This window comes from Cannabis sativa, chromosome 2, assembly GCF_029168945.1.
Source record: "Cannabis sativa cultivar Pink pepper isolate KNU-18-1 chromosome 2, ASM2916894v1, whole genome shotgun sequence".
NCBI lineage: Eukaryota > Viridiplantae > Streptophyta > Magnoliopsida > Rosales > Cannabaceae > Cannabis > Cannabis sativa.
The window spans coordinates 11,641,421-11,656,309 of NC_083602.1; the positions used below are offsets into that span (position 1 = coordinate 11,641,421).

The 14,889-nt window shown below is 34.3% G+C and overlaps 1 long non-coding RNA gene across 12 annotated transcripts; it reads right to left on the minus strand.

The window, feature by feature from the left end:
- Positions 1 to 9,482: 9,482 nt before the first annotated feature.
- Positions 9,483 to 12,953, minus strand: LOC115702232 (uncharacterized). Of its 12 annotated transcripts, XR_009686107.1 has the most exons (10): positions 12,564 to 12,945; positions 12,026 to 12,082; positions 11,779 to 11,846; positions 11,283 to 11,368; positions 10,976 to 11,032; positions 10,747 to 10,853; positions 10,608 to 10,642; positions 10,316 to 10,401; positions 9,944 to 10,029; positions 9,483 to 9,873 (listed from the first exon to the last, which is right to left on the minus strand). It is a non-coding gene; the product is annotated as an uncharacterized LOC115702232 (long non-coding RNA). The 12 variants fall into 12 exon arrangements; XR_009686105.1 differs by having other exon boundaries at positions 10,316 to 10,642; positions 12,564 to 12,948; XR_009686109.1 differs by having other exon boundaries at positions 10,608 to 10,853; positions 12,564 to 12,947.
- Positions 12,954 to 14,889: the final 1,936 nt, after the last annotated feature.

Sequence of the window (14,889 nt, forward strand, 5' to 3'; positions counted from 1 at the left end):
AGATTGAGCATTGAATGAAATGCTTTGGGGAAACTGGTACAAACCGGCTAGCCGGTTTGCAGGGCCACAAAAACCGGCTAGCTGGTTTTGGCAGGGTTCCCCGGGCCTTTCATTTTCTCAATTTTTGCCATTTCAATGCCTCGGATGGGTGTATCCCCATTTCCAGAGTTAGAATAACCCATTAAGAGCATAGCAGAACCTAGGGTTTTGGTTTTGGATTTCCCGGGTTAGGGTTTTGAACCATGTAACTTACCCGGTTTCAAAATGTGATTAGGGCATCCATCTAGCACGAGATTTCCGTTCAGGTCGGTCAGCACGTTTGAATTCGGAAAAACAGGTAAGAACTGAATATAACGTGTGATATAAATATCTAGGTGTATGTATATGTATGATATATATATGCATGCTGTGTGTATCCTTATATATGTTTGGGTGATATCATAGCGACACAACCATTGTGTCGGTTCAGCAGTACAGGCATCGTACTGGTTAAGAGTGTTATTCACCCTGGAAAGTATGTTTTGGTACTATCATAGCGACACAACCATTGTGTCGGTTCAGCAGTACATGCATAGTACTGGTTAAGAGTGATATCATGGCCAATCATACTTTTAGATGCTATTGATGCTATCATAGCGGCACGAACATAGTGTCGGTCCTACAGCATGATTATAGTGCTGGTAGGAGTGATATCATGGTCAGTAGCACAAGCAGTTAGAACGTTCTTGCTCATCTGTTAAGCCCTGTAGATAGGTGTATGGGCGCCTATTTACAGGTCGGAATTTATGTGATATGTTATATGCATTTCTTGCTGAGTCTGTCGACTCACAGTTTCTACTTTCATGTGTAGGTAAAGGAAAGGCGAAGGCTGAACAGGAGTGAACCTGAGCTCGGGTGAGATTGTACATGTCAAAGCAGCGCGACCTGGAGTGTTCGGTCTCGGGACATCTGGGGATTTGTATTTTGGTAGTCGCTGTGCGACCTGTAATAAATGTATATTTTGAAAAGTTAATTTTACAAAGTTTGAAAACGGGATCCCGATATATGTAAATATTTTATTATATTATAAAGTTTAATAATTAACATAAAAGTTTTAAATTGACACGTTTTTCGAGAAAAATCTTTGATTAGCAAAGATTGCACAATAATTGAAAAAGCACTGTAGCGTGCCTTAACATTAGGGCGTTACAATTAGTATAATGTCATGCATATGCTTATACATGTTTAGCGTACATGTTAGTTGCCGTCAGAATAACATATTAGATATATGTTAGGCAAATTTTATATAGCCATCAGATTAGCATATCAGGACAACACTGAGGTGTACATAGAGTTGCAGCGAGATGCCATCAGATATATGCTAGGCTATCAGACAGTATGAATTAACTGCTACCACATCAGTGCGATTAGAGTACTGAGTATAGGCTGGATTCGCGGTTAGTCGTACTTTGTCAAGAATGTTCCTAATTCAGTTAGGGTTATAATTAGGTGTATGGGCGCCTGATTATAACTCGGGATTTAGTATGTTTATTATGTTATACTTTTCTTACTGAGTCTGTCGACCCACATTGTTATTGCTATGTGTAGGTAAGGGCAAGCCTAAAGCTGAGGAGCCGTGAGAGCGAGCAGGTGAAGATTGTACATGTCGAGGCGGTTAGGCCTGTAGCGTACGATCCTCGGGACACCATGGCTTTTGTATTTTGTCGCTAGGCGACAAGTATTTTGTAATTATGTAGTAAACTTTTGTAACAGTATTTTGTAAACGGGATCCCGGAAGTTTATAAAAGTTATTTGTTATATTTTAATTAAATAAGCAAAATTTTAATTATTCACGTTTTCCAATGACCTCGTTGATTAGCAACGAGCTGCACAGTATGTTAAAAATCACGCTAACACGCCTATGCTAGTTAGGGTGTTACATTGATGCACTTCCTTAATATTTTGGCATTCAAGAGAATTTTTTAGTCATTTAATTTTTCCATAGTCGTCTACATTGTAGTTATTTAAGACATCCTACAAAATTTTAAAATTAAGAATAACTTATAATATAAAATGTAATGTTCAAATAATCTATAATGCCCATAGAAATTTATTCCTTACACTTGTATTTTTAATATAATAATAAAATATGTATTTATAATTTGCACAATAATTAAGATGCAAAAAGAAAAATACATAAATTCATATTACAATTATTTATAAAAGGTAACAAAAAAATAAAATGAAATTGAACATGGAGAGTTAGGCACGTGCATTGCACGTGTAGCCTCACCTAGTATATATAAATATGGGGGCTATTATGGTAGGGATTGGGTATTTTACCTATCAATAGAGATATTGATTTATAGCCCTTGATTTAATCCAATAGTTCAAATCAACTCTTGAAAACTACACCAAAATTAATATATTTTTTTATTTGTAATTAATTTTTAATATTATTAATGGTAGGTTCAACTAACAAACTCCAAACCTAACTCCAAACCTAATGTTTTTATCTTTTTATTTTATTTCTATTTAAAATTTAGTTTTAATTATATATCGACACAACTACTATTTAAGCCAACCACACTTGACTCAAAAAGTAAGGGACAAATTGTTATGGCCAAAAATTACACCAAGCCTAAATGCATCTTACGGTCTAAATACGCCTAGGTGGAAAGTGTGCTTGTTGGTGTTTGTAAAGGCAAAATGGTCTTTTTGGCCATTTGAGTTTTGTCTTTTAGTGAGTTTACTTATGTTTTATAATCTGATTTTCTAAAATAGAGTGGATCTTTGTTGGGGAGAATAGCTCTTCAGCAGAAGGGTAAGGATCTTCACTAAGGTCTGGCCGGGAATGAATCAAGCTTCTTCAAACTCCTGAAGGATAATTCAAATCAAGGAGTGGAGGCTTGAAACAAGGTCATCATGAGCCTGAAATAGACCTCCTTAACGAAAAGAAGACTATTATTCCATTCAACAAAAATTAGAAAAATACCAAAAATTCAACACCTTCTCTCTCCTTCTCTCTCTTTCTCTCGAGCTCTCTTGAAACCAGTAAAAATTAGGGTTTCATCAACTTGATTCTAAGGATCCTAGCTAGTTCTTGGTGAATACAATTGAAGGTAATATCCTTAGCACTTTTTCCTTTGGTTTTTTGATGTTCATAGTTGAGTTTATGCATGATTTTTTTTTAAGTTAGGGTTCTGTGACTGTAAGTAGTGTTTGTAATTGTATTCTAAAATAAATTAAGGATAAATAGGTTGATTTGAGCTAGGTTTGTGAGTTGTGGTGTTGTTTGAGCAAGCTTTGAGTTTAAGAACTCAAGCTTTGCTCTTTAATGGTGTTTTTGAATCCTGGATTTATTGCTTGATGTTATTGCATTGATTATGTTTGTTATGGTATAATTAGGTGATTTGAAAGTTATTGTGAGGTTTGGGTTTGAATTGAAGTGGCTAAGTTGTTTTTGGTGGTTTCTACACTAAACCGGAATTCCGGTTCAAAGGGACTTGTATGAACCAGAATTCTGGTTGGTCCCCAGGAAACCCCACAAAACCAAAATTCTAGTTAGGGAACCAGTCTACCGGTTGGGGCATTTTAGGGAACCCTAGTTTTTCCTGTTTCTGCAATATTTAGGGTATTTCCATGTTATCCATCGATAGGAAAACTTTTAGTTTCAAGTTTAACACCCCAAAAAGTAATTTAGCGTGTCACTCAACAGTTTTACGAATCATGTGATTTAGGGGCCTGTAAACCGTCAAGCAGCTGTTCCACTTAGGTTGGTAGGTACACCTGAATTCAAAAGTAAGGTAAGATTTGTATAATGGTATGCATATGTGAATTACATGTTTAGTGTACACATTTATAAATGCCTGATAGAAAACATATTTTTTATAGCGATATTAGTGTACATAGAGATGCACTGAGTATCGACAGTATATGTTTGGCTAAGTACTAATTGATGATATCACATCGGTATAGGACAAGAGTACCGAGTATAGGCTAATATTATGGTCAATAGTACTGTCGTACAAATGTTCTTGACTCAGTACCGTGTCAAACACGGGGATAGGGTTATGGTTGGGTATATGGGGGCCTGATTATAAGCCGAATTATAGTTATGTCATTGTTTATGCTTTTCTTAATGAGTTTGTTGAATCACAGATATTGTTTGCATGTGGAGGTAAGGGCTTGCATTTGTAGGTAAGGGCAAGGCTAAGGTTGAGCAACCGTGAGAGAAAGCAGATGAAGATTGTACATGTCGGGGCAGTTAGGTCTGAAACGTACGATATTTGAGACAGCTGGACGTATTTGTTTAGTCACTAGGCGATAACTTTTGTATTATATACTATGAAACAGTTCTAAATATTTTGTAAACAGGATCCCAGTCTTATATATGTTATTATTTTGATATTTATAAGTAGTTAAACAAAGTTTTAATTATTTACAATTTTCAATAAAATTCGTTGATTAGCAACGAGCTGCACAATTAAGTCAAAATCACGATAACACACATAAACTAGTAGGGTGTTACACGACTATTCTATATTCAGATTATTTACTTGATAGTTGGATTCCCTTTGGCTGGCACCATCTCGATGTCCTAAGGCTTCAATGGTCCTATTTTCTTTATTCTACAGGCTATCGGTGCCCATGATCTTTTCGTTCTGATCATTACAGATGTTACCTTCTACAACATGCACATATAGTTTAAACACAAATATAGTACACACTTATGAAGCAAGTTACTTTTGATAAGTGTGACCCATCTTAATAAAAAATAATTAGTTCACATTACTTGCCACATAAGTGTGTGTCAAATTTATATATAAATTGTGTGTGCACATTGTTAGAATATATTTTACCAAGATCTAGATTTACTAACAAGTATGTTTTTAACATCCTAAACATTAACTTCTAAAACGATATGAAATAAACACATATAAAGTTTCATAAACCTTACAGTAGGTGCAGCAGAATTATAATGGCTCCTTTCGTTCAGATCTCTAACCCTTGTATCCTTTCTGTAGCAGAGTATTACCATGATCTGAGCCCGATTCTCCTTCTCTTGAATTTGGATTCTTCACAGCCTTACACACTATGATTGAGTACCACTTGATGTGTGTGGGCACTTACTCTAATCACTCTAGGGTTTGAATTTTGAAGAGAGAAAGAGAGAGGATTTCGAAAATTGGTAGAGAGAAGATGGCTCAAAATTTTACTGAAGGAAAGTGTTGCATCATCTTTTCCTTTGAGGTCATCACTACCTATTTATAGGAAACCACCTAGGGTTAGGTTAGATTTATTTGGCATTAAAATAATAAAAAAATAAAATGGTAAATTGCTCCTCAAGTGGCCGGCCATGGATATTGGGCCCCACTTTGCAATTTTGCTATTTTTCTAATTATTCATCTTATTTTCTCAAAAATGCCATTTTTCCAATTTCACCACATAAATGCCAAAATTAATTATTTAATAATTAATTATTAAATAAAATTGCCATTTAATATATTTATTAGTTAGACTTAATAAAGCCTTTTAATTAACAAATAAACCCTAGAATTTCTTTTCTTCACAATTAAGCCCTAGCTTAGTGAAAATTCATAAACTAGACATAGTCTAATTTTAGAATTAAAATTGATTAATTAAAATCAATTAACTGAGTCTTACAAGTTATATTGTCTCAAATAGTATGGGGACCATGGGCCTATATATCCGAGCTTCCAATAAGCAGATTTAGAATTTACCAAGTAAATCCACTAACTTATTAACTCCTCATTGCATCCACCATAGAACTTGAAATTGCACTCTCAGTTATATAGAACGCTCTATATGTTCCACGATATAGATACACAATTAATTATCCATTGTTAGAATCCCAATAATTAATGATCCTCTATATATGATTTACATTGCATAGGGATTAATTTACCGTTACACCCTTCAATGTATTTTATCCTTAAAATACTTAGCCACCTATAAATGATATTTCAGTGAACCATTTGTACTGATAAATCTAGGAATAAATTTAATCACATAATCTTGATTACTTTCCACTGTCCTGACGACACAATAAACAAGAATATCAATGTGATAAGGATTTGGATGAATTTATAAATCAAAAAACATATAAATGATAACATGAACTAAATGACACACTAAATAAGTGATGAAAATACTTCTGTCTCTTTATTGATAATTAAATGATAAATATTACATTGAAGTAGAGTTTTATTTAGGGCACAAAGCCCAACAAACTCCCACTTGCACTAATATAAATCAATCAGTACATTTCAATTAATCTTAAATTCAGTCGCTGCTTTTCAAAAGCAGTTCCTACCAAAACTTTGGTGAATGGATCAGCTAGGTTGTCCTCAGTGTCCACTTTCTCCACCAGTACATCCCCTCTTGCCACATATTCTCTGACGATGTGATATTTCCTTTCTATGTGTTTGCTTCTCTTGTGGCTTCGAGGCTCTTTACTGTTAGCTATGGCTCGAGTGTTATCACAAAGTAAAACCAGTGGTTTTTCCATTCGAGGAACAACACCAAGTCCTGTGAAGAACTTTCTAAGCTAGACAAGTTCCTCAGCAGCCTCCGCGGTAGCTATGTATTCGGCCTCCATGGTAGAGTCTAAAATTGTTGTTTGTTTAACACTTCTCCAAACCACTGCTCCACCCCAAGAGTAAACACCATCGCAGATTTAGATTTTCTGTCATCAAGACAAGCTTGAAAATCTGAATCTGTATAGCCTACGGGATTCATAGCACCACCCTTGTAGACTAACACGAATTGCCTTGTACTTTTCAAGTACTTCAGAATATGCTTAACAATATTCTAATATTCTTGTCCTGGATTTGTCTGATACCTGCTCACAATTCCTGTTGCATAACAGATGTCAAGTCTAGTGCATAACATTTCATACAATAGACTTCCAACTACTGAAGCATAAGGAACCCTTCTCATGTCCTCTATCTCTTGAGGATCAGTGGGACACTGTTCCTTAGATAGACGGACACCAAATCTAGAAGGCATTTGCGCCCCTTTGGTGTTTGTCATTGAGAATCTCTCTAAAACCTTATCTATGTAAGTTGTTTGAGAGAGAGCAAGGGATCTGTTCTTTCGGTTTTTGATAATCTGAATTCCGAGAACATATGCAGCTTCACCCAAATCCTTCATTTTGAATTGAGTGTCAAGCCATTCCTTGATGTCAGTCGTTTTCTTGATACTGTTGCCAATAATCAAAATGTCATCAACATAAAGGACCAGGAAGACTACCACTTGATTTTCCTTGAGTTGGTAAACACAAGGTTCATCTTCATTCTGAAGAAAGTCGTTGGACTTGATGATTTCATCAAACCTTTTGTTCCAGGAGCGAGAAGCTTGCTTAAGTCCATAAATGGACCTATTGAGTTTGCAAACTTTCTTTTCCTGCCCTAGAAGAACATAGCCTTCTAGTTGCTCCATATAGATGGTTTCTTCAAGAATTCCGTTAAGGAAGGCTATCTTAACATCCATTTGCTAAATTTCATAATCGAAAGCGGCTGTTATGGAGAGAAGAATTCAGATGGATTTGAGCATGGAGACCGAACTAAAAGTTTCCTCATAGTCCACGCCTTCTCGTTGGGTATAACCCTTGGCGACCAGTCTAGCTTTAAAAGTTTCGACTTCGCCTCCAACGCCTCTTTTCTTCTTGTAGACCCACTTACATCCAATTGGACAATAGTCATCGGGTGCGTCTACATATTCCCAGATTTTGTTCTTTTTCATGGAATCCATTTCTGAATCCATGCCGCCTGACTATTGTTTCTCAACTGGACTTGCCATTGCCTGTTTGTAGGTTAATGGATCATCATCAATATCGTCACCAACGACCATATTGATTTCACCATCCAAGCCATAACGAAATGGTTTAGTAGAAACCCGCCAACTACGACGAGGAGCCGTGATCTTCTGAACATGAACATTAGTGGTAGATTTCTTGGTTGTATGAAGTTGCAAAGGTTCAACCAAGGAACTGGGATTATCCTCTACCTGAGTAGAAGAGGATGGAACATTAGAAGGAGTTATATCTAAAAGCATTTCCTCCAATACTACTTTGCTTTGTGGCTTGAAATTCTTAATATAGTCATCTTCAAGGAAAGTGGCGTTTGTGGAAACGAACACTTTATCATCCTCGCGACTATAAAATAGTCCACCCCTAGTCTCTTTAGAATTTCCAACAAACATGCAAACCTCAGTTCGCTTTTCTAGTTTGCCATATTTCTTTCTTAAGACATGAGCAGGGCACCCCGAGATTCTGTAATGGCGTAAACTGTTGGAAATATTTTACCAGGATCTAGATTTACTACCATGTATGTTTAATTAACATCTTAATATGAATTCTAAAACAATGAAATAAACACATATAAAGTTTAGGAAACCTTACATTGGGTGCAGCGGAATATAATGACTCCATCAGTTCAGATCTCTAGCCCTTGATTCCTTCCTATAGCAGAGCATAATCAAGATCTGAACCTGGATCTCTTTCTCTCCTTCCTTTGATGCTAATTCTCCTTCTTGTTGTTTGGATTCTTCATAGTCTTACACACTATGATTGAGATACCACTTGATGTGTGTGGGCACTACTCTATCACAAAGGGATTTCGAAATTAAAGAGAAGAAAGAAAAAGAGAGAGGGGCGGCTATGGCTTTCTCTGAAAGAAACAATGTGCAAGTCATAGTTTCCTGAAGCCATTACTTTCTATTAGTAGAATGCCATCTAGGTTTAGGTTAGAATTGTATGGCATTAAAATAATAGAAAAATAAATGGTAAAAGGCTTGCATAGTGGCCGGCCATATAAGGAAATTGGGCCTCACTTTAGAACTTTCCCATTTTGTTATTTTTCAATCCCATTTTCTCAAAAATGCCAATTTCCAATTTAACCATTTAAATGCCAATTCTAATTATTTAATAACTAAAAAATTAATTATTAAATAATATTGTCATTTAATATATTTATTAATTTAGACATGTAAAGTCTCTTAATTAATAAATAAACCTACACTACTACAAAAAGTATGATTCTCGTCGGTTTTTAAGAGTCATTTAATGAATTTACGTCGGTTTAAAAAACCGACGTATATACCGTAGTCGCAAATAGTTTTTTATTAGCGTCATTTTTGAAACGACGCAAAAAACAATTTTCTACATTTACAAACCGACGCAAAATATTTTCTTTTCTATTTTATTTTCTGCGTCGGTTTAGAAATAACGCTAAATTGTTTATGACATTTTAAAACTGTCACAAAAAACTTATTACGTCGGTTTAAAAATGTCATATCTATTACGAAAATATTTTGTTTTTTTACCTATTGCGTCGCTTATAAAATGAAGCACAAATATAAGTAAAGAAAAATTACAAATTTTTCATACAATTTTTTGCACCTACATTATCAAATTTTAGAATTATTCTTTATAATAGTAAATACATAATACAAAAAAAAAAAAAGTTAACTTTTAGAACTTACATAAAATTAATAATCGATTATATTAACTAATCACACAATACCAATAACATTGTGTGTGTATTTGATCTGTATTATACAATAATAAACAACTCTATTATTTATAAATTGATCGAGATGATATAAATTTAATGATAGTCATATGATTGAAATAACATTAGACAACAAACTACAGATAGACTTAAAAAAAATAGGCATAACAGACAGTGGGTAGGAACATATTTTGATAATGAACATACATTCTGGAACATCTGTTCTTGTTGGCACAACAATTTGAAGTAGAACTACTTTATCACGCCAGCTTGGATTCTCCTCTAGGAACTTTTCGAAAGCCAAAATCTTCTGTGGGATTCCTTTGATCATGTCAAGACGATCAACACCCAACATCACCTGTCCAACAGTTTAACAACAATGAATTCTAAAGGGAAAAGATAAGCTCAAAAACAATTACAGGTCTTACATGAGCTCAAGAACAAGTGAAGAAGCTCCCCCACCACCATTGCATATGGCACCAACCCCGTACTTTACATTCTAATGTCTCAGTACCTGCAACAACATTATTCATTTCAGAAATTCCAACAAGTTATATACACTAGAGAGAGCAAATTTACCAATGTCTTTTAAATCCACCGCAACTAAACTCTCAACAGATATTTAAAAGAATGTCACTTCGCATGTCTATTATATTTTAGAGAATGTAACCATACATATGATTATGGATAATGATTTTAGATCAATAAGAGAACACCTAAACAAAACCAGAGAACTATATAATGACATTAGAACATCAAACTAGGTACGCAGAGCTAGGGATGAGAATCTTATAAATTACCTCTAACAATGTGACCAAGATACTAGCTCCACTGTATCCAAGTGAGTGTCCCAATGATACAGCCCCACCATGTACATTAAGGCATTCTTGAAATACGTGAAAATTAGAAGGGAAAAAATGTAGATAAAGACATTGAGCAAAATGAATAAAATCAAATGAAAGTGGACAAATAAAACATACTATAGCAATTGTAGAAAATGTAGGAATAATTAGATTTGAAATAGCATATATTTTAGACTTATAGCACGCTAAACCAACTTGAAACAAATGATCTAGTTTTCTACTAACTTACAGGATTACAACCAAGCAGCTATTGATTGGCTAGAGCTATAACATGGAGAGGAAAAGAACAAAATATAAATGAATGAAACTAAGAAAAAAAGCTTACTAAATCAGGAACAGTAGAGAGATTATAAGTACTAAAATCTTACAAAAAATTTCTTATTTCATAGTAATCAATCTGAGAAGCATCTAAACCAGCATTTAAAATGGATTTTGGAATCACAAGGGCTGGAGCAATTGTGAAGAATTCAAGTGCCTGCAAAGATAATCTTCTTTGAGCTATGTTTCAGCAACAGTAAAATAGAACTAGGAAGCCAATACATTTGTAAGAGTACCTAAGCTACATTAGCAAATCTCTTAATCTTTGCAATTACTTACAATCCAAGTTGAAGTGCTTTCTCTCCACTCACTAGGACTAATGCAGCCGCACCATCACTATTCATGATAAAGGAACCAAACCATATTAAGGCTACTTAAAATCTGCAACCCTAGAATATAAACCAGTTTTGTTGTAGTATAAACTACAAGAATCGCAGTTACTAAACCAGTTGCTGAAATGTATATTAATATTTAGACAGTACAAGCCTCAAAACAGAAGACACAAGAAACAACATATCCAATTGCATTACCACACTTAAAACAAAATTACTTTCTATTTTTTGGTTGGGGGAGAAAGAGGGGGAACCTTATGATAGAAGCATTGCCAGCTGTAACAGAGCCCCTGCTCTACTTGAAATCCGGTCTGAGTTTTCTCAATTTTGCAGCATCGAACTATGAAGGGATACAAAAGAAAAGCAATATGAAGCAAGGATTGAGAAATCTGACTTAAAATATAATTTTAACTATCGAAGCTTTTGGTGACATGAAAATCAATAATAATACAAGTTTGCAAAATTTGGTATTTACCATTTAGTATGAAGATCACCCATATCCCAATATTAAAAAATAAACGAATGGACCATAAGAAATCCTAGTACCTAGAAGCAATCAGAGAAGAAACTTCTAGTTGTGGAACAAAACTTTCTTTCAAATGGGCAAGCAGAAAAGAAATATGGATACTGAAATGACACTAATTCTAATATTTGCATTGTGAAAAAGCAATAGAAATTACAACAGTAGCTTATGTAATTTACTTTTAAAAGAACAATTTACTATTTCTATTATATGTACTACGTACATACCTTAGACCTTCATCCTTGTCAATGTCAACAATTATGGATGGCTTCCCTCGCCCCCCAGGTACTTTAACCTACAGAAAATTGTGAACTAAAATTGATGTTCTAAAGTTAATTTAAAACCAATTAAAAGTTTTGTAATATATAAAGAAGTAATTTCTTGAGGTTTTATTTAATGAAGAAGTTTTTTTTGGTATAAAGAAGTAATTTCTTGATATGAATAAATGAAACACAAAGGGAAGAATAACGATACCTTTACAAAAGACTCATGGTTCCAAACTTCCAAAATCAACATTTTATGCAATGCATTCTGTACCACAAAGTCAAATATTTGATTCCATATTAGATTCAAATTATCATTAAGAACCTAATGAAAGAAAGAAAAAAGAAAATGAGAAAAACATACAATTTTTTACAGACGAGCTTTTATATATACAAACCAACACTGAAAAAATCTCATCCTAGTTTTGACTTTTGTACCAGACTTTTTCATTGTGAGAATAACATAAGGATCGACTTTTCCCAACAAATCCATTATCGGTAAATCTTCAGATTTAATTTCAATCTCTGTCTCAAATTAATTCTCATAAAATTAGGGCTATTAAGTTGAAGAATTCCTTCATGTGAGTTGGGTAGTTGAAAAGCTTTAATTTTTAAAACATTTCTATTAGTAAAAATCTTCCAGTGTTGGGTCTTTTTTAGGTTCATAAAAAAAATTGCACTTGAGCTATGGCATGACTGAGAGAGAGAGAATAATGCAGAGAAAACAAGAGAGAAAGAGGGATACTTACGGAGGTCAAGGAGATCGAGACCACAACAGCGTGAGCGTAGGGGACTTACGGCGCCGACGGAGGAAAAATCTGAGGCACAGTAGAGCAAAATTGCGTGAGCTGAGGAGAAAAATTTTGTCTGCAAAATTGTGTGACCTTCGGAGCTGAGGCGGCTGACCAAAATGGGTTCACGCAGAATGAAGGAATGATTTTGGTGTGTAAGAAATTTGGGGGTAAGTGAACCTAAGAGGGTTTCCGTCATTTTCTCACTTAAGCAAATCCTTTACCGTCGGTTTAAAAACGACACACAAAGAATTTGTGAGGCTTATAAAATGACGCTAATTATGTATTTTTTTTAATCATTATACTTTTTTCGTCAGTTATCTAATTTGTGAGGGATATACAACCGACGCAAATCATTTATTATTTGTGTCATTTTACAAACGATGAATATCTTTAATATGGTACTATTCACGTCGGTCAACGCGATGAATAGTCGCGTTGACCGACGTGAATAGTGAATTTTGTAGTAGTGCTAGAATATCTTTTCTTTACAATTTCGCTCTTGCTTAGTGAAAATTCATAAACTAGACATAGTCTAACTTTAGAATTATAATTGATTAAACAAAATCAATTAACTGAGTCTTACAAGCAGTATGGTCTCAACTAGTATGGGGACCATGGGCCTATATTAACCGTGCTTCTAATAAGTCGAACTGAATTTACCAAGTAAATTCCCTAACTTATTAATTCCTTATTGAATCCACAATAGAACTTGGAATTGCGCTCTCAGTCATATAGAACGCTCTATATGTTCCACGATATAGATACGCTATTAGTTATCCATTGTTATAATCCTAATTTGATCAATGACCCTCTAATAGATGATCTACATTGAATAGGCACTAAATTACCGTTACACCTTCAATGTATTTTATCCTTAAAACACTTAGCTCCGTATAAATGATATTTCAGCGAAGTGAAATGAGATCTCCACCATTTATCTCTGTTTAGCCAAGCTCGAAGGATATCATCGTTTCATTTCTAAATTCCTCTAGAAGTTATAGACTCCATATTTATGTTAGCGCTCCCACTCAATTATACTATGATGTTCCCAAAATGTACGTATCACCCTGACCCAAAAGTAGGCTTAACTAACAAATCAAAGAAAATGTATAATACTCTTGAGATCGAACCTAATCATATAAAGATTAAGATCATTTGATCTATGATCAACGGGTGATATTGAATTGAATAGATATTACGGTAAATTTTAATATATCTAATCAAAGTTCAATATCGGTCCCTTCCGATGTATACTCCATACATCCGATGCTGGTAAACTTTGCCAATGCCCTAAAAAGGACATAACACTTATCCAAGGTGTAAGAATACCTATCGCTAATTATCATGTCAGTCTAAATGCAGTGAACTGACAAATCAGGGAATAAACTTTCGAACATATAATTAAGATTATATTCCACTGTGCTGACAACACTATAATCATTAGCAAATTCATATGTTCTGGACTTCAATAGAATTCATACATTATATATATATATAATCATGAAATAAATCATGTGAACCATGCAACATAAAATGTTATTTCTGATCTTTATTAATAAGTAAATCTGATTATATTTAAATAGGTTTTATTTAGGGCACAAAACCCAACAAACTCTCACTTGCACTAATATAAAACAAAATGTTCATTTTAAATAATCTCAACACCTTGATATACAAATCAAGTGAAGTAGTAGTATACTCCTCGTAATAGGATCTGACAGGTAATTCAAACCATAACCTTTTCTCCACCATTACTCTTCCTTAATCACAAAATCCTTGATATTGTGAAATTCCTCTCTATATGTCTACTCTCTTGGGATACTGGATTCTATACTTTTGGCAACTACTTTTTGTGTTAGTCAGGAAGTAACACTAGTACCTTTCCTACTCATTACTCCCACTCAACAGCAGGTGTCTGGTCAAAGGCATACTAAAGCATATCTGAGACCTCTCACTGTTGATTTAAGGAATTCTTTTATGGCTTTATCTTTTTTGGAATAGTTGAGACTTTTCCTTAGATAAATAAAATCTATGTATTGAAGTCGAGAAGCTTCTATAGATTGCCATTAGAAAAGAAAATGCTTCAGCATCTTACTAAAGTAAGTTGCTTGCTCTAGAGTAAGTAAATTACCAGGCATACCACAAGCCATAGGTTTAGATAAACTCAAACCTATAATACTAGGAACAGGAAGTTTTGTTAAGTCCATTGAATAGACCTACAAACGAAAATTTCCTTTCTTGTCCTTGTAATAGAAAACTTTTGGTTGTTCCTTTCTTGTCC